Source organism: Chiloscyllium punctatum, chromosome 21, assembly GCF_047496795.1.
Source record: "Chiloscyllium punctatum isolate Juve2018m chromosome 21, sChiPun1.3, whole genome shotgun sequence".
Lineage (NCBI taxonomy): Eukaryota > Metazoa > Chordata > Chondrichthyes > Orectolobiformes > Hemiscylliidae > Chiloscyllium > Chiloscyllium punctatum.
Window position 1 is genome coordinate 18,010,296 of NC_092759.1, and position 19,658 is coordinate 18,029,953.

Sequence of the window (19,658 nt, forward strand, 5' to 3'; positions counted from 1 at the left end):
TTTGAACAACAGAGGCCCTGTCACTTTAAAACAGTGCAGCCTCTCACTGGCCAAAGGACCCTCATACCCCTTTATTATCAGACACTAAATCTCCCCTTCAATTTGCATTCATGCTTAAACCTCAATGTGTTCCTGTGGGACAGCTGCAGCCTTTAAATAGCTTCAGCTGGTCAAGGGAGCTTGAAACGTTTCAGACTGTTGGGATCAAGTGCTTGGTAGGTGCCCTCTTCTTATTCATTTCTGTTCTGTCTCTAGGTATTGATTATCAGGCCATGTCAGGAACAGTGAAGCATTTTGATAGGAACAGAAAAAGGGAAGGCTGGAACTGTTCTCCTTAGGAGAGAGAAGGTTGGAGGAGATGAAATCAGGTTTGCAGGAAGCAAAAAATTTAAGACCGGGTAGGCTGAAACTATTTCACTGGCAACAAGTGTCAGTAACTACAGGGTGTGGTGCTGGAAAAGCACAGCAGGTCAGGCAGCATCCAAGGAGCAGGAGAATTGACGTTTTGAGCAAAAGCCCTTCATCAGGACATACATCCTGACCGATGTATGTCTAAAACGTCAATTCTCCTGCTCCTCTGATGCTGCCTGACCTGCTCTGTTTTTCCAGAACCACACACTTTACTCTAATCTCCAGCATCTCCAGCCCTCACTTTTGCCCAATAACTACAGGGACCCATTTAAGATTACTGAGGAGAGAAACAGAGGCGCAAAGAAACTTTCTTTCAGGCAGGGCGTAGTTGTGATCTGAAGTGCACTGGAAGCAAATTTAAAAGGCACTTTCAAAAGGGAATTGAGTGAATAAGGGACAGGTCTATGGGGTGTGGTGAAACTAATTGGATAGCTCATTCCAAGGGGGCAGATACATATCCGACGGACTGAATATCTTGCTCCATACTGTATGTTTTTAAGAAAGTGAGTGGGTGAGGAGGGGGAGGGGGCTGCTGGCAGCTGTTGAAGATTTTCTTTATCTTATCCCACAGTCAGTCTTATTCCCAGAACCAGTTGCTGCTAATTATGGTGAAAGAGTGTGTAGACCATTAGTTTGCCGTCCTGCAGTGGTGAATTGCAACTTAAGATTGAGCCCTTTATTAATGATTCTTTCATGGGATGTGAACATTTCCAGCAAGGCCAATGTTTATTTTGAAAGGGTGAATGCCTCTGTCGAAATGCAGAAGAATGAGGAAAAAAGGGATTAACCCTCGCAGGCAACACTGATTTCAAGCTCTTCTTTGTAACTTTAGGTAAATTTACCAACGGTAAGTGAGGTAGGAAGGATACACCAATGCTCTTGTCTTTTAAGAATTATCAGGTAAACCATGATCTCATTGACTGGCTGAGCCAGCTTGATGGGCTGAATGGCCCTTGTCTGTCCTACATCTTACAGGTCCTATTCAGTGGCATTTTTAATGAAAGTTCAGGGGCAAAATAAGAAGAGTAACCTCCATAACACTTTAAAGCTGTTTCTGAAGTGCAGTGTAGAAAATACAGCAGCTCATGTCTGTACAGCAAGTTCTCACTAAAGAAATAACAACAAGCAGCTAATCTGTTTCTTGGATAACTGTCAGCAGTGACATCAAGGAATTCACCCTTGCTCTTCCTCAGCTTATTGCTGTGTGATCCTGCGTATATACCTGCTTTTATCTGCTCACAAATGTCCCCTACTGGCAGCCAGCCAATTTCCGACCTTCGGCTTTGAGACAAAGATGGAGGCCATTCAGTCCCAGGAGCCTGTTCTGCCATTCAATTAGATGGTGACCGGTCCGTGTCTCAACTTCACTCTCCTACCTTTTGATTATAATTACCCCCTTCTCCAACAGGCTTGACTCCAGATACTTGTAGATTTTAAGATTTTGTAGGGAAATTCCAAAATTCTGAAACTTTCTGAGAGTCTGACATGAGGTGCAAAGGTGGGTCAACTTAAGTAGATTAGATTCCCTACAGTGTGGTAACAGGCCCTTCGGCCCAACAAGTCCACACCAATCCTCTGAAGAGTAACCCACCCAGACCCATTTCTCTCTGACTAATGTACCTAACACTACGGGCAATTTAGCATGGCCGATTAACCTGACCTGCACATGTTTGGATTGTGGAAGTAAACCAGAGCGCCCAGAGGAAACCCACACAGACACGGGGAGAATGTGCAAACTCCACGCGGACAGTCTTCTGAGGCTGGGATTGAACCTGGGTCCCTTGTCCTGTGAGGCAGCAGTGCTAACCACTGAGCCACCGTGCCATCCGAAGTTCAATCCTCCAAGGCAAAATAACTCACTAGCTGGACAGGCAGTTATAAAACCATTTTTTTTTAAAAAAACTTGCATTTACTCCAATGTCCTTTCACTTAAATGGGTAAAGAAAGAATATTGAGAATGCAACATAAGGAAGAAAGAGTCAACAGAGGCAAACTGAGTAAAGTAGCAGGGCATTCTATCGTACTAATGAACGACAGTGTTATCAATCAGTTTGCCACCTCTGATGAATTATGTTTGGAATGTAATTGTGCAAGTTGTTTCGGAATGAGTCCCAGATGTTGTCTCCATTCCCCTTTCACAAGTCCTTGTGTTTGCCTGCAAACACAATAATCACTTTGATCTCCCTCCTGCCTTGTGAGTTTCTGAGGTGGGGTGGGTGCTGTCCTTTTCTGTCTGTAAGTTTGACTTGGACAGTGGTTGCACAAGCTGAGAAACAGCAAACCAAACTGCATGTGAAAGCCAATTTCACCTGTTCTGTTTTCAAACAGGAAACAGAAAATCTCCCCGTTTCAATAAACGATGACACCCCTCAAATGGGATTCTGCTGTGTCCCCAAACCTCATCCCTCTGGGCAGATCATCTGACTAAAAGGAAGATTTAGTACTTGTATAGTTTATTTCTAAACAGTATGTCCGTGTGTATGGACCCAGAGTACCTAATCAGTCACTTCAATCAAGGCACCAAACAATAGTATGTTCTGAGAAGTACATTTAATGCAGCTGCAGCATTTTGAATTTAAAAGTTATTTTGAACTTGTCAGAACCACAAGGCACAAAGCCTTCCACGCCTAAGGGACATTCCAGAATGTTTTCAGGTCTAACAATAACAATTATGTAGACAAACATGGCAATTATTTAGCACACAGCAAGGTCACACGAACAGCGGATGAGAGAAATGGTCCACAGCCGCCTATATTTTTTGTGTTGTAATACTAGTCGAGTGATAAAATTGGTCCAGGGCATTGGAGGAATTCCCCCTGCAATTGGCTGGGGAAAAGTCTTTAAAGAATGCCTTGATTTAATGTCTCAACTGAAAGTCACCTATCACCACATTTGAAAACTGATGGATATGGTCAGACATTGACCTTCATTATTGATGATGGTTGCATGTTACTATGTGGCACAGATGTAGGAAGTGCCCCTCTTTGATCAGTGGCCTGCATTTATTTAGATAATCTCAGATAATATATTAATCCCATTAACCTAAATCCCTCTGGGGTGGTGAAGGATGATCCCTTTGCGTTTCTTCTCAAGAGCATTAATCAGTGACCATCACCAGAAACAGACCCTGTGCAGATTTCAAATGAAAACAGTCATCCTCAGCTGCTTCAGTCCAAAAGCCCAGGATCCATTTACAAATGGACACTGCACAGTTCTGACAGTTTTCTTCCCAAAGCTCTCTTGGAAGAATGAATTGGGCTGGATGTCTGTCAGCAGGCTATCATACTTGGGTGGAATCACAGCCACGCCTCATCCATTCCACACAGGCACAAAGTGTGTGGATCTTTGCTCAGTGGGTTGCATTCCCATGCTCTGAGTCAGTGGTTTGTGCATTCAAACTTCATTCCAGAAACTTATAGAATCATAGAGTGATACAGCATGGACACAGGCCCTTCGGTCCAACCAGTCCACACTGACCATGTTCCCAAACTAAACTAGTCCCACCTTCCTGCGCTTGGCCCATATTTCTGATGAAGGGCTTTTGCCCGAAATATCAATTTTCCTGCCCCTCGGATGCTGCCTGACCTGCTGTGCTTTTCCAGCACCACTGTGATCTAAACTCTGTCCTCACTTTTGCCCATATCCCTCCAAACCTTTCCCATTCACATACTTACCCAAATCAAAAGAAATGCCGCACAGTCAGAGGTGTTATCTTAAAAATTAGCTGTAAAACTAATCTGCAATCTCAAGAGGGACACAAAATGGCATTACTCAAGAGGAACAGGGGTTTTCTCTCCTTTGTCCTGATTAATACTTACTCCTTAATAAACATATCTAAATTTTTTAATTGCGATTTGTCTTGTTGTTTGATGGGGCATGACATGTTGAAGTGCACTGTCCCATTGCAACAGCAACTTTGAAAGTACTAAGTTTGCTGTAAATTGGTTTGTATTCAGCACTTAAGTGTCAGGTTTCTGGGAAAGCGAGAGACATTGTCCCGAACACTAACTTGGTTGTTTTTCTCTTCACAGGACAGACCAACCTGCTGAGTGTGTACAGATTTTTCTGTTTTGGGTTTCATTTTCCACGTCTCCCTTATTTAAAACAAATTTTGTCCACTGTTGAGTTCATTCATAAACTTGTGGAAGCTTACACAGACAAAGTAGCTGTGTGGTCTATCATACCCCAGCCCTGTACTGGAGATTTCTCCTCCAATTCTGAACTTTAATCCAATCCCCCTCCTTCACTACTGGCAGCTATCCCTTCAACTAGACTCTAAAATTTACTCCTTAAACTTCTCTACCCTTTCTCTATTTCACTTTACAACTCCCTTCAAACTGACCTGTTCAAATGTTTAGCCGTTTGCCTAACATGTCTGTTGTTGCTGCTTTGAAGTGGCTGGGAATTTTGTTCATGAGGCTGTAGAACTGAAGGCCATTGTCATCACATTCAATTCTGAAAAATGTATTGTGAGAATGAACAATTTAGATGTGCTGATAATCCCAGTTAATGATCTACAATGTACAGATGAAATGGGGTGGGATGGGCTTTGTCAGATTCATTATTTATTGTTCCACAGAATTCATGTCTCCTATAAAGGTGCTGACTCATGTTTGTTTGCTGGTACAACTGGCTTTTAACAAGCCAGCACAGGCACAGTGGATCGAATGGCCTCCCCCTGTACTGTAAGATCCTAAGTAGGAGTAGGACAACCATCAAGTGACTATTGCAAGTGTCCATCACAGAAGTAGCTGTGAGCCTGACCCGGGAAGGGAAAATACCATTCAGATTGTACAAATGTGTTGATTTTCTCTTCTTTGAAGGCTTTTCATTACCAGTTGCGTTATGACAATTAGAGTATGGGAGAGGGAGCTGTAAACATCCAATTGGTAACAAGGTTCACTTAGTGCAGGAGGGATGTGAGGCCTCCTAAGCTGGGCAGGCCAGCTAGCCAATTGCAAGAATGGGAGCAGTGGGTGGCAGGTTAGGTGATGTGGTCAACAGAGTTGCTGCCCCTAACCAAACTGCTGTTCTTGTGTGAGTTTAAGGCGAACGTTGACAGCTTTCAAACAGGATACTTGTCAGCAAATGTAAATGAATAAATTATAGGGAGCCAAGAGTCATTAAGGGCCTTGCTGCATGAGTAAACTCCCAAGCATTTTTTTCAGTATTACAGAGATAGATTAGATTAGATTGCAGTGTGGAAACAGGCCCTTCGGGCCAACAAGTCCACACCAACCCGCAGAAGCACAACCCACCCATACCCCTACATTTACCCCTTACCTAACGCTACGGGCAATTTAGCATGGCCAATTCACCCTGACCTGCACATCTTTGGACTGTGGGAGGAAACCGGAGCACCCGGAGGAAACCCACACAGACACGGGGAGAACGTGCAAACTCCACACAGTCAGTTGCCTGAGGCGGGAATTGAACCCTGGTCTCAGGCGCTGTGAGGCAGCAGTGCTGACCACTGTGCCATCGTGCCACTCACAAATCTTAGCTCAGTGCTTGATCCTCCTCAGGATTACTTGTCCCCTCTCTCTTAGTTATCAATCACCTCAGATCCACTTTGCTCAACAATCAGATTTACCCATTTGACCAATGCACATGACAACTTTACTGATCGGGAGGTTTTGTCACTTGGACCCCATTCTTTACAGACATTTAAACAGCATTCCCACCCAAGTAAGACTATTCATGATCACTGGGAGAAGATGCCAAAACACAAGCATAATTTTGACCCTCAGCCAATATTCTGACCCACACAAGCTCCTTGTTCAGGGACCTAGTCTCTGCCTCACTTACTTCCATTCCATACCCTAGGGCTCTCTAACATGCCTAGCAGCATTTGCAAATCCAACAGCCAACCAGCCTAAATTCTCTGTAGCTCAGGAGAATCCACTGAGATTATGACACCAACCATGACCAACTGAACCAATCCCCAAGAAGGCAACTCTGCAACACCTCAATAAAAAGAAAAATCTCATCAAGCATCTACCTCCATGACAAACAAGTCTAAATGTAAGAAAACTTCCTCTATCAACTATGATTTAGCAGGTAGCACTGTCTCTTACCCAATTTAGACATGTGGGTTCAAGTCTTACTCCAGAGACTTCACCACATAATCCAGTTTGACTCACTCAGTGCAATAGTGGAGTGTTGCAGTGTTATATTTTTTAAATGAGATATTAATCCATGGATCTACCAGCCCTTTTACATGACCCTCATGTCAACATCACCAAAAAAAAACAAGATAACCTGATCATTATCTCATTGCTGTTTGTGGGAGCTATTATGCACAAATTAGCTGCTACATTTCCTGTTTCAACAATAAGAAGTATTTCATTGACTGTAAAGTGTTCTGGGACATCCTGAAATTGTGATTGGCACCTTACAGATGCAAGTCTTTTCCTCTCCCTCCCTACATTCCAGCACCCTCTTCTGCTGATGCTTTTCGAAGGTAAATTTGAGCTGTAATATGTCCTTCAACAGCATTGCTGATGTGTTTAAGGACAATGACTAGCCCCTTCAGAACACAGAGATTGGGTGGAGAGTTCTGAAATCTCCAGGATCAAAATGCTAACTCTTAAAGAAAGGCCGCTACTAAAAGTCTGAAACAAATACAAAAAACATTGCATGAAGTCAGCAGGTCTGGCTGCATCTGTGGAGAGAAAAACATTAATTACTCTGAAGAAGAGTCATTGCAGACTCGAAACATTAACTCTGTTTCTGTCTCCACAAGTGGTGCCTGACCTGCTGACTTCCTGCAGCGTTCTCAGTATTTGTTTCAAAACCATTTAAATTGAATCCATACTTAATATATAACCAGCCAGAAAGATCTCACGTGGGATTTTCTGCGGGGTTATCTTATTCATTCAGTGGTAAAAAAAAATCAATAAGCACTGACATTTTAAGCTCACTGGAGCGGATTGGTATGTCCTTGCCCAGGTCTTTCCCCATATTTGAACTGGTTCAGCCATTTCTGTTGGGTGAAGGCAGCAAGAAAATTCTGAATGAAAGAAAGATGACAAATCTGGAAGAAGTCTGAAGGGTCCAAATGACAATCTGCTCAGAAAGATATTGGCAGCTTGAAATCATGCCTCTGCTCTGTGCTGGTGTTTCTGCTCCTTCCATTCCCCCCCCTCCCCCCCCCCCCACCTTTGACCTCACCCCATCAGCATGTCCTTCTCATCCTTTTGCCCTCATGTGCTTATCCATCTTCCCCATTAAATGCGTCAACATAAGTCACCTTAGTGACTCCCTGTGGGAGCAAGTTCCACGTTCTGAGTAAATATGTATCTCCTGAATCCCCCAAGGGATTTATTAGTGCCTGATATTTGTAGTGTCATAGCTACTGTATTCACACAAATGGAAACAACATCTTTACACCAACCCTGTGAAAACCCCTTCTGAATATTAAAGCCTTCTATCCTTTAATCCTCAGCCTTCACTTTATTGCAGAAAAGAATGTCAGCCTGTTCAGCCTTTCCTGATATTTTGAACTGCAAACCAGACCGAGCTTGTTTGATTTAATCTCGCATTGTGCGATCTGCTAGGTTCGCTCTTCACTCAGGAGTTGGGTTGTGTTTGGACTGAGTTTGAGGAGACTCGACATACATCACAGAACTGAAAGCTTGTGTGGTGGGAGGGTTGCTCTATGATGACTAGTTCTGAGTGCTCTCTCCACTTGCGGGACGTGACATTGGCTGGCAATGAGAACCCGCAGGAAGCCTCCGCGCATGCATATACTGGTGTCACCAGCTCAGGGTAAGGAGGCTGGTGCCAAAGAGTGGTGAGTTGGAGCACCTGGCCCACTGTAGCCACTGCACTACCTGTGAGCCATGGAACTTGTGTCCAGGGGAACTTGGTAACTGCACTTGATATCCCACACCTCTGGCTGCCAAAGAAGCTCTTAAACTAGCTTCCAGTACATGACAGTATCATTGTCTGGCCGTGACATCATTTTCCTTCGTTCCTTGTACATCTTTTGGTGGCATTCACTATAAATTATGTGGAGTATCTCTCTCTCCAATGAGTTGCAGACAGAGGCAATACTGTGGGACAACAGCACCACCACTACTAGCAGAATGGTAATTACAGATTAATTTATTTGGTAAACTCTGGTAGAAACGTCAATGTAGAATTCAAAGAAGAATTAACACAAAGTATGGTAAAAAAAAAGTAGTTCTTCAGAGAAGAATATAAATGAGAAATAATTCCGATAGTGGTTTTACAGCATTCAAGATATGCCAAGTAATGAAGTGAATTTGAAGAGTCATCACTCTCCTGTTGTAAGAAATGTCATAGCCAGTATCTGTGTAACAAACTTCCATAGACAATCAAATAATCTGTTGTTAGTGATACTATCTGAGGAATAAATATTGTACCAGGGTATCCGTTTGAGAGTGATTGGGTGGAGGTTTGATCCATTGGGATTCTATACAGTGGGAAAAGGTTTGATCCTTTGGGGGAATAATTCAGCTCAGTAGCCTCGAATTGGAGGGACCAGATGGTAAACTACTGGCATGTTACAGAAGTCCTATTGACATTGTTGTCAATGTACATTACTTTGTTCACATTGTTGCACGTATACAGATTCCCTCACTTTTTTTTATTCATTTGTGGGATTTGGGTGTTGCTGGCTGGCCAGCATTGATAGACCATCCCTGTTTGCATCTTGAGAAGGTGGTGGTTAGCTGCCATCCTGAATCGCTGCAGTCCACGTGCTGTGGGCTGACTTATTACAGTTAAATATATTAACCTCCCACCACTCTTTTTTTAAAAGTTGACATTGAATCTTTATATATTGTGACTATTTAATTACACCTTCCTAAGATGTCACATGCACTTCTGTTCCATTTCGAGCTGAACAACTGGCTCTCCATTTCTGGTGTCACATAGTATTCATGCATGGCCAACTTAACAAGTCCTGGGAATGATTCATGTCAGCTTTTCCGACGATACATTTATCCAGAGCTATTTCCATTAGCCGTGCTGCGGATGCTGTTGGAAACTGGCATTTTAAACTGAAGGATGGTTACTGACAGGTCAGTTATTTCACCATGATGTCACAGAACAATGCTTTACATTAATCACTACCAGACAGCCATTCATCTCATTCCTTGGATTTATCGCTCATCCTTAATTACTCTGAGAAGGTGGTTCGGAACTTTCTCCGTCATGGTTTCAGACAACTGAGTAGGTCACTCTTAAAACAAAGCGCTGGAGAAATTCAGTGGGTCTGGCAGTTCCGTGGAGACAGAAAGAGTTAACTACCTAATTATCCACTTTCTCAACCTAAGCTGTCTGCTTCAATGGTTTATGCTTAGGTCTATCTGCGCAACCTTTACAATTGTATTCTTTATTTTAAAATGCCCTTCTTCGTACTTGTTATCAAAATGCATCACTTTACACTTCTCAGAATTAAATTTAATCTGCCATCTGTCTTCCAAACCCATAATCCTGTGCCTTCTTGAAATCTATCACTTCTCTTCAGAGTTTGGATTGTTTTGTGTCATAAGCAAGGAAGGCAGTGGTCCTAATGGCAATGCCTGGGAAATTGCTGTGTGTACAATCCTGCAGTCTGACAAATACCCAATCCCCGCTACTGTACTTCCTGTTGCTCAGTCATGCTGTCATTGTCCCTTTTATTCCAAGGAGCTGCTAATTTGCGAACGTGTCTGTGATCTGGCACTTTATCAAACATCTTTTCTGAATCCATGCAGATCACATTAATGGCACTACCCTCATCAACTCTCTTTGTTATTCATCCAAAAACTCAGTCAAAAACAGAAATTGCCTGTGAAACTCAGCAGATCTGGCAATATCTGTGGGAAGGAAGCAGAGATAACATTTCAAGTTACCGAACCAAAACATTTCACAAGCAATTTCTGTTTTTATTTCAGATCTCCTGCATACACACTTATTTGTTTTAAAACCTCAATTAAATCAATTAAACATGATTGTCAAAGATAAATTACTTCTAGTTTAATATTTGAACCTATAAATAGTATGTTATATATGTAAAAATAGGGTAATATCAATATACAGTTAACTCAGAGAGTAGTGGGGAATGAAACGCATTGCCTGCAACAGTAGTAGACTCGCCAAGTTTAAGGGCATTTAAATGGTCATTGGATAAATATATGGATGGGAATGGAATAGTTTAGGATAGATGAGCTTCAGATTGGTTTCACAGGTCGGCGCAACATGGAGGTCGAAGGGCCTGTTCTGCGCTGTCATGTTCTGTGTTCTATATACATGAAATAGATATGTGTATTGGATAAAAAATACATGTCTGTGTGAATTTATATGAAATCTTATTTCCCACTGTTTGATCCTTCCTGTTCATGCCAGTTGTTCATACCTATTCAATAAATCTAACTTCACTGTTCTTTTCACAGCTCTGCAACCTCTTCCTTTTCAAGTATATGTTCGAAACCCTATTGGAAGTTGTCATCAAATCTACTTCCAACACACTTTCAGGTAACTTCACTGACAGTTTCAGGGTGTGGACATTCTGTAGAATGCCAAGTGCACAACTCAATCAATGATAGCTAGTGAGGCTCATCAGCAATTAGGCTGCCAATGCTGTTGGAAACCTGCTGGTTTTCATTATCAGCAATTCAGAACACCACCAGTGATGAGTCCAGCTCTTGCAGAACTTAAAAACTGAGCTATCCTGCAACCTCGCAACTCTCTAGGCTGCTAACTTACTTTAAAAATAAAATTATTGGTCCCCAAGCAGATATAAAGTGGAACAAAAAAAATGAGAATAAAACCAAGAGATTCCTCTTTCCCTTTTGTCAACAGTATTTAAAAAAAATGCAGTTCTGAAGAGTTGGACTCAAAACAAATTCTGTCACAGATGCGACCTAATCTGCTGAGTTTCTCCAGAGTTCTGTGTTTTTGATATCACTTAAATTGAATTCATACTTAACATATAACCAGCTAGAAAAAAACTGAGTTTTGCAAACTTTTCTGTCAGTCAACTGAATGTTATCTTAAAATAAAACAAAGAACTGCTGGAGATGTTAAAGAACAGAAACAGAAAATGCTGGAGACACACAGCAAGTCTGACTGTGTCTATGGAGAGAAAGTTGTGTTAACCTTTCAGGTAGTCAGGGTCTATGTCCCAGACTTGCTGAATTTCTCCAGTAATTTCAGTTTCTGTTTCTGCGTCTTACCTTGTCTCATGAATTCAGGTATGGGGACAAAAGAAACACAATTAGCACCAACATTTTCAGTTGAGTGGAGTAGTCAGGCATGTCCTTGACTAGATCTTTGATCAGATTGGAATCACCACGTGCAGTGCAACAGGTTTACTGGGTGCGTCACAGAGGTCCTTGTGTACAAGGTTCAGTAAACAGCAACCAACACTTGTCACGTTGCTGCACTTCAGACTTAGTTCAGCCCTCCACCCTGCCCCGCCCCACTGTTGCTATGTGTCTATTGATGGTGGCCTAGTGGGACTTGTCACCATTTTGTCAGGTGGGGGCATCAAGAAGATATGGAATGACAGACAGGTGAGTGGAGTTTCCTGTGATCTGGAGGAGGTTTGAGGGGCCAAATGGGCCTACCCCTGACAGTCTGCTCAGAAAGTCATTTGCATCTCGGAATGAGGCCATGTTGCCCACTTGCTCTGTGCTGGTGTTTCTGCACCACACAATCCTCCTTCCATCCCCCTGTTCATTTCACCTGATCAGCAGATCTTTCTTATTCTTTTACCCTCGCATGCATGTCCAACTTCACCTTTAAATGCATCAATATTCGTCACTGCCTGTGAGAGCAAGTTCCACATTCTCATAACTGTCTGAGTAAAGACATTTCTCCTGAATTCTCAAAGGGATATATTACTCATTGAGTCATAAGTTAAAAATCACACAACATCAGGTTATAGTCCAACTGGTTTAATTGGAAGCATTAGTTTTCAGAGCGCCGCTCCTGATGAAGGAACAGCGCTCTGAAAGCTAGTGCTTCAAATTAAACCTGTTGGACTATAACCTGGTGTTGTGTGATTTTTAACTTTGTACACCCCAATCCGACACCGGCATATCCAAATCATTGAGTCATAGAATCATACAGCACAGAAACAGGCCCTTTGGTTCAACTTGTCCATACCAACCAAGTTTCCCAAGCTAAACTAGTCCATTTGCTTGCATTTGGCCCTATCCTTCCAAACCTTTCCTATTCATGTACCCGTCCAAATGTCTTTTAAATGTTTTAACTGCATCTGCATCAACAACTTCCTCTGGCAGATTACTCCACATATGAACCATCCTCTGTGTGAAAAAGCTCCCCCTCAGATTCCCTTTAAATCATTCTCCTCTCACCATAATATTATACCCCCTAGATTTAAACTCCCAACCCTAAGGCTTTATCTATGCCCCTCATGATTTTATAAACTTCCATAAGGTCACCCCACGGCCTCCTATTCTCCAGTTTAAAAAGGTATACTGCAGACAGTTCTGGTCACCACATTACCAAAAGGATGTGGATGTTTTAGAGAGGGTGCAGAGGAGGTTCACCAGGATGTTGCCTGGTATGGAGGGTGCTAGCTGTAGGAGAGGTTGAGTAGATTAGGATTATTTTCATTGGAATCAAGGAAGCTGAGGGGGGACCTGATTGAGGCCTACAAAATCATGAGAGGTTGGATAGAAGAAACTTTTTCCCAGAGTGGAGGAGTCAATTACTAGGGGTCACGAGTTCAAAGTGAGAGGGGAAAGGTTTGGGGGGAAATATACGTGGAAAGTTCTTCATGCAAAGGGTGGTGGGGGCCTGGAACACGTTGCCAGTGGAGGTGGTAGGGGTGGGAACGATAGCGTCATTTAAGATGTATCTAGACAGATACATGAATGGGCAGGAAGTAAAGGGATACAGATCCTTAGAAAACAGGCGACAAGTTTAGATAGAGGATCTGGATCAGCATGGGCTTGGAGGGTTCAAAGGGCCTCTTCCAGTGCTGGAATGTTCTTTATAAGTCATGGTTTCTCCAGCCTCTCCTTATATCTCCAACCCTAATGACTACCTGATATTTATAGTGCCTTAGTTGTTGTATTCACACAAATGGAAACAACTTCTTAATGCCAACCCTTAAGAAATTCCTTCTGAATATTCAAATCATCTATCAGATCATTAAAATAGCAACAGAGTACTTGGTTTGGCCCATCAAGCCTGCTCTGCCTTTCAATAGGATCATGGCTGATCTGACATGCCTCACACCCACTTTCCTGCATTTTCCTAGTAACCCTTATTTCCTCCATTGATCAAGAATCTCTCTATCTCAGCCTTAAATATACACAAAGACTCTGCCACCACAGTTCTCTCTGGCAAGGAGTTCCAACTCTTTCAGAGAAGAAGTTCCTCCTCAGTCTGAAATTGGTGCCCATTTATTCTGAGACAGTGTCCTCTAGTCCAAGACCCTCCCATGAGGGGAAACATCCTGTCAGCATTGACCCTGTCAAGCCGCTTATGAATCTGATATATTTCAATGAGATCACCTCTCATTCTTGGAAACTCCAGTAAATTGAGTCCCAACCTGTTTAGCCTTTGTTCATAAGACTCTACCCCATGCAAATGATCACCCTCGTGAGCCTTCTATGAACTGCTTCCAATGAAATGATATTTTTCCTTAAATAAGGGGAGCAAAACTGCTCGCGGTGCTCCAGATGTAGTTTCATCAGCACATTGTACAGTTGCAGTAAGACTCCCCCTACTCTTATTCTCCAATGCCAACACTATTAGCCTTCCTGACTAGGAATATAGGAACAGGAGGAAACCTTGCAGCCCCTTGTGCCAACTCTGCCATTCCGTTAAGTCAAGGCTAATCTGTGGCCTAACACCATGTGCCTGCCTTGGGGCCATAATCCTTGCTTAATAAAAAAATTGTCTAAGTCAGAATTTAACAACTGAGTGAGCATTGACCACCATTTGAGGAAGAGGGTTCCAAACCTCCTGTGTACTCCTTGTGTGTAGAAGTACTTTCTAACATCTCTCCTGAATGGCCTGGCTTTAATTCTTAGACTATGCCCCCATTTCTAGAATCTTCAACCAGTGGCAGGTTTATCTTTATCCACCCGGTCTTTCCCTGCTAATATCCTGAACACCTCAATTAGATCACCAATTAACCTTCTTAATTCTAGAGAATAAAGGCCTAATTTGCCTAATCCTTCCTCATAATGTAACCACTGAAGTCCAGGTAACATCCTTGCAAACCTGCGTTGAACTCCCTCTAGGCCAAAATATCCTTCCTATGGTGTTGTGCCAAGATCTGCTCATTGTACTTTAAGTGGGGTCTAACTAGTGTGTTGTATAACTGCAGCATAATATCTGCATTCATAAATCCAGCCCTTTAGATATGGAGGTAAAAACAAGGACTGCAGATGCTGGAAACCAGATTCGAGATTAGAGTGGTGCTGGAAAAGCACAGCAGTTCAGGCAGCATCCGAGGAGCAGGAAAATCGACTTTTCGGGCAAAAGCCCTTCATCAGGAATAGAGGCAGAGAGCCTGCAGAGTGGAGAGATAAATGAGAGGAGGGTGGGGGTGGGGAGAATGTAGCATAGAGTACAATAAGTGAATGTGGGTGGGGATGGAGGTCATAGGTCAGAGAGGAGGGTGGGGGAAGGTAAGAAAGAGTACAATGGGTGAATGGGGATGGGGATGGAGGTGATAGGTCAGAGAGGAGGGTGGAGTGGATAGGTGGAAAGGAAGATAGGCAGGTAGGACAAGTCATGGGGACAGTGCTGAGCTGAAAGTTTGGAACTGGGGTAAGGTTGGGGAAGGGGAAATGAGGAAGCTGGTGAAGTCCACATTGATGCCCTGGGGTTGTAGTGTTCCGAGGCGGAAGATGAGGCTTTATTCATCCAGGCGTCTGGTGGTGAGGGAGCGGCGGTGAAGGAGGCCCAGGACCTCCATGTCCTTGGCAGAGTGGGAGGGGGAGTTGAAATGTTGAGCCACAGGGCAGTGTGGTTGATTGGTGTGGGTGTCCCGGAGATGTTCCCTAAAGCGCTCTGCTAGGAGGCGTCCAGTCTCCCCAATGTAGAGGAGACCGGACCGGGAGCAATGGATACAATAAATGATATTGGTGGATGTGCAGGTGAAACTTTGATGGATGTGGAAGGCTCCTTTAGGGCCTTGGATGGAGGTGAGGGAGGAGGTGTGGGCGCAGGTTTTACAGTTCCTGTGGTGGCAGGGGAAAGTGCCAGGATGGGAGGGTCGGTTGTTTGGGGGCGTGGACCTGAACAGGTAGTCACAGAGGGAACGGTCTTTGCGGAAGGCGGAAAGGGGTGGGGAGGGAAATATATCCCTGGTGGTGGGGTCCGTTTGGAGATGGCGGAAATGTCAGCGGATGATTTGGTTTATGCAAAGGTTGGTAGGGTGGAAGGTGAGCACCAGGGCGGTTCTGTCCATGTTATGGTTGGAAGGGTGGGGTCTGAGGGCAGAGGTGTGGGATGTGGATGAGATGCGTTGGAGGGCATCTTTAACCACATGGGAAGGGAAATCGTGGTCTCTAAAGAAGGAGGCCATCTGGTGTGTTCTGTGGTGGAATTGGTCCTCCTGGGAGCAGATACGGTGGAGGCGGAGGAATTGGGAATAGGAGATGGCATTTTTGCAGTAGGTAGGGTGGGAAGAGGTGTAATCCAGGTAGCTGTGGAAGTCGGTGGGTTTGTAAAAAAATGTCGGTGTCAAGTCGGTCGTCATTGATGGAGATAGAGAGGTCCAGGAAGGGGAGGGAGGTGTCAGAGATGGTCCAGGTAAATTTAAGGTCAGGGTAGAATGTGTTAGTGAAGTTGATGAATTGCTCAACCTCCTCATGGGAGCATGAGGTGGCACCAATGCAGTCATCAATGTAGTGCAGGAAGAGGTGGGGAGTGGTGCCGGTATAACTACGGAAGATGGACTATTCTACGTAGCCGACAAAGCGACAGGCATAGCTAGGGCCCATACGCGTACCATGGCTACCCCTTTGGTCTGGAGAAAGTGGGAGGATTCGAATGAGAAATTGTTAAGGGTGAGGACTAGTTCAGCCAAATGAATGAGAGTGTCAGTGGAAGGGTACTGTTGGGGACATCGGGAGAGGAAGAAACGGAGGGCTTGGATGCCCTGGTCATGGCAGATGGAGGTATAGAGGGATTAGGTAAAAACAATGACTGTAGATACTGGAAACCAGATTCTGGATTAGAGTGGTGCTGGAAGAGCACAGCAGTTCAGGCAGCATTCGAGGAGCAGTAAAATCGACGTTTCGGGCAAAAGCCCTTCATCAGGAATAAAGGCAGAGAGCCTGAAGCGTGGTGAGATAAGCTAGAGGAGGGTGGGGGTGGGGAGAAAGTAGCATAGAGTACAATAGGTGAGTGGGGGAGGGGATGAAGGTGATAGGTAAGGGAGGACGGTGGAGTGATTAAGTGGAAAAGAAGATAGGCAGGTAGGACAAGTCATGGGGACTGTGCTGAGCTGGAAGTTTGGAACTAGGGTGAGGTGGGGGAAGGGGAAATGAGGAAGCTGTTAAAGTCCACATTGATGCTCTGGGGTTGAAGTGTTCCAAGGCAGAAGATGAGGCATTCTTCCTCCAGGCATCTGGTAATGAGAGAGCGGCGGTGAAGGAGGCCCAGGACCTCCATGTCCTCGGCAGAGTGGGAGGGAGAATTGAAATGTTGGGCTACAGGGCGGTGTGGTTGATTGGTATTGGCTATCCATGGTGAAGATGAGGTGTTGGAGTCCGGGGAAGCGGAAGTCTTGGAGGAAGTGGAGGATGTGGGTGGTGTCTTGAACATATGTGGGGAGTTCCTGGACTAGGGGGGGATAGGACAGTGTCGAGGTAGGTAGAGTTCGGTGGGGCAGGAGCATGCTGAGACAATAGGTCAGCCAGGATGGTCAGGCTTGTGGATCTTGGGAAGGAGGTAGAACCGGGCAGTGCGGGGAAACCGGACTATGAGGTTGGAAGCTCTGGGTGGGAGATCTGAGGTGATGAGGTTCTGTATGGTCTGGGAGATGATGGTTTGGTGATTGGGGGTGGGGTCATGGTCGAGGCGGCGGTAGAAGAAGGTGTCTTTGAGTTGGTGTCTGGCTTCAGTGGTGTAGAGGTCAGTGCGCCAGTCTACCACCGCACCCCCTTTATCCGCTGGTTTGATGGTGAGGTTGGGATTGGAGCAGGAGTGGAGAGCTGTGCGTTGTGAGGGTGAGAGGTTGGAGTGGAGTAGACAGGTTGAGGCGGTTAATGTCTTGGCGGCAGTTGGAAATGAAGAGGTCGAAGGCGGGTAATAGGCCAGCACGGGGTGTCCAGGTGGATGGAGTGTGTTGGAGGTGGGCAAAGGGGTCCTCAGAAGGTAGGTGGGAGTACTGATTGTCAAAGTAAGCTCAGAGGCGAAGGCAGCGGAAGAAGTGTTCAACGTCACAGCGTGTATTAAATTCATTGATGTGTGGGCAAAGGGGGATGAAGGTGAGTCCTTTGCTGAGGACTGATTGTTCGTCCTCAGTGAGGTGGAGGTCAGGGGGAAGGGTATGGAAGCCAGCATGCCATTAGCCTTCTTGACTATTTTCTATCCTTGTTCATGGCATTTTAAAGAGCTAGTCATCTGAACTCACAAATCATATTGAACATCCACTGCATTTAACTTTCTGCCTTCCAAATTAATACCCCAATCCATTCTTTTCCAGTCCAAAATGGATAACCTCACATTTGCTTCTATTAAAATCCATCTGCCACAACTTTGCCCATTCACCGAATCTGTGTATATCCTGTTGTAATTTTATGCCGCCATCAACACTGTCTACAATTACTGCCCAATTTTAGGTCATCAGAAAATTTGGATATTTGATTTTTAATAATATTATCAAAATAATTTATGAATATTGTGAATAATTGACAGCACTCATGTCCTGGTAATTTATACCCATTATTCCAACTCTGTTTCCTGCCACTCAGCCAATTTCCTATCACATGTCAGTAATTTGCCCTCAATTTTTTGGGGCTTCCACTTTAGCTAACACTTCTACTTTAGACTTTATGAAGAGCCTTCGGGAAGCCCACATAAACAACATCCATCAATATACGGGAGAAAGTGAGGACTGCAGACGCTGGAGATCAGAGTCAAGAATGGTGAAGAGCTTCATCATACCTGGTGAAGAGCTTATGCTTGAAATGTCAATTCGCCTGCTCCTCGAATGCTACCTAACCAGCTGTACTATTCCAGCACCACACTTTCGACATCCATCAACATACCTCTGTCCACCACCTTTGTCATCCCTTCAATAATCTGAGGTTTGTCAGACATGACCTACCCTTCATGAATCTATGCTGACCTTACCTGTTTAACTAAAATTTTTCGAAGTCACCAGTGACCCTATTCTTGATGAAAAGCTCCAACAATTTCCCCAACACAGAGGTTAGGTTGGAATAGGTCTGTAATTCCCTGGTTTCCCTCTGTCAACCTTCTTAAAGACATAAGGAAATTCCCAATACTGAGATACAACTCCTGTATTCTGGGAACTCCAAAAGATTATCTGCATCTGTGTACAAGCTTTGTGCACAGTTACCTCCAAGTCCTTTTGTGTTGCACCTTTCTGCAGTTTTTCTCTATTTAAATAATATTCCAGTCTTTAGTTCACACTATCAAAATAAATAATTTCACATTTCCACATTATACTACATATACCAACTTCTTGCCCACTTACCTAATCTAAAATATATCTCCCCATAACCTGTTTGTATCTCTCTCACAATCTGCCTTCCCATCTGTTTTTGTGTTATCTACAAATTTGGCAGATTTCCTTCCTTCCTTCAAATATTATATACAGCTGTGGTCCCAGCAATGATCCCTGTGGAACTGCATTGGTAACAGGTCACCAACCTGAAAAGGAACTCCTCATCCCCATTCGCTGTTTCCTATCCATCAGTCAATTTTCTATCCATATGAATATATCACCTCCAATACCATGGTCTCTTACTTCACAAATAGATTAAGTCATAATATATCTTGTTGAATGCCTTCTGAAAGTCCAAATACAATATATCAACTGCTTCCATTCTATCCACTTTGGTTAAGATTTCCTCAAAAAGCTTTAATAAATTAATCAGGCATGATTTCCCTTTCATAAAGCCATGCCGAGTATTGTGATTTTCCAAATGTTCTGCTATTAATTCCTTAATAATTTATTCCAATACTTTCCTAACAATACCTATTAGGCAAATTAGCCTATAGGTACCTGCTTTTTGCCTTCCTCCCCTTTTGAATAGGGGTGTCATGTT

The 19,658-nt window shown here is 43.9% G+C and overlaps 1 protein-coding gene across 8 annotated transcripts in view; it reads left to right on the forward strand.

Annotated features, from left to right (window-relative positions):
• LOC140492615 (acetylcholinesterase-like) overlaps window positions 1–19,658 on the forward strand; it is a 69,937-nt gene that overhangs the window by 18,230 nt on the left and 32,049 nt on the right. For 6 of the 8 annotated variants that reach the window (XM_072591634.1, XM_072591632.1, XM_072591627.1 and 3 more), the window contains exon 2: window positions 10,818–10,899. The gene's annotated coding sequence lies outside the window, so the exon portion shown is untranslated. Of the gene's footprint in view, window positions 1–113; window positions 216–10,817; window positions 10,900–19,658 lie in introns of those variants that run through there. The other 2 variants (XM_072591629.1, XM_072591630.1) reach the window with 1 other exon arrangement.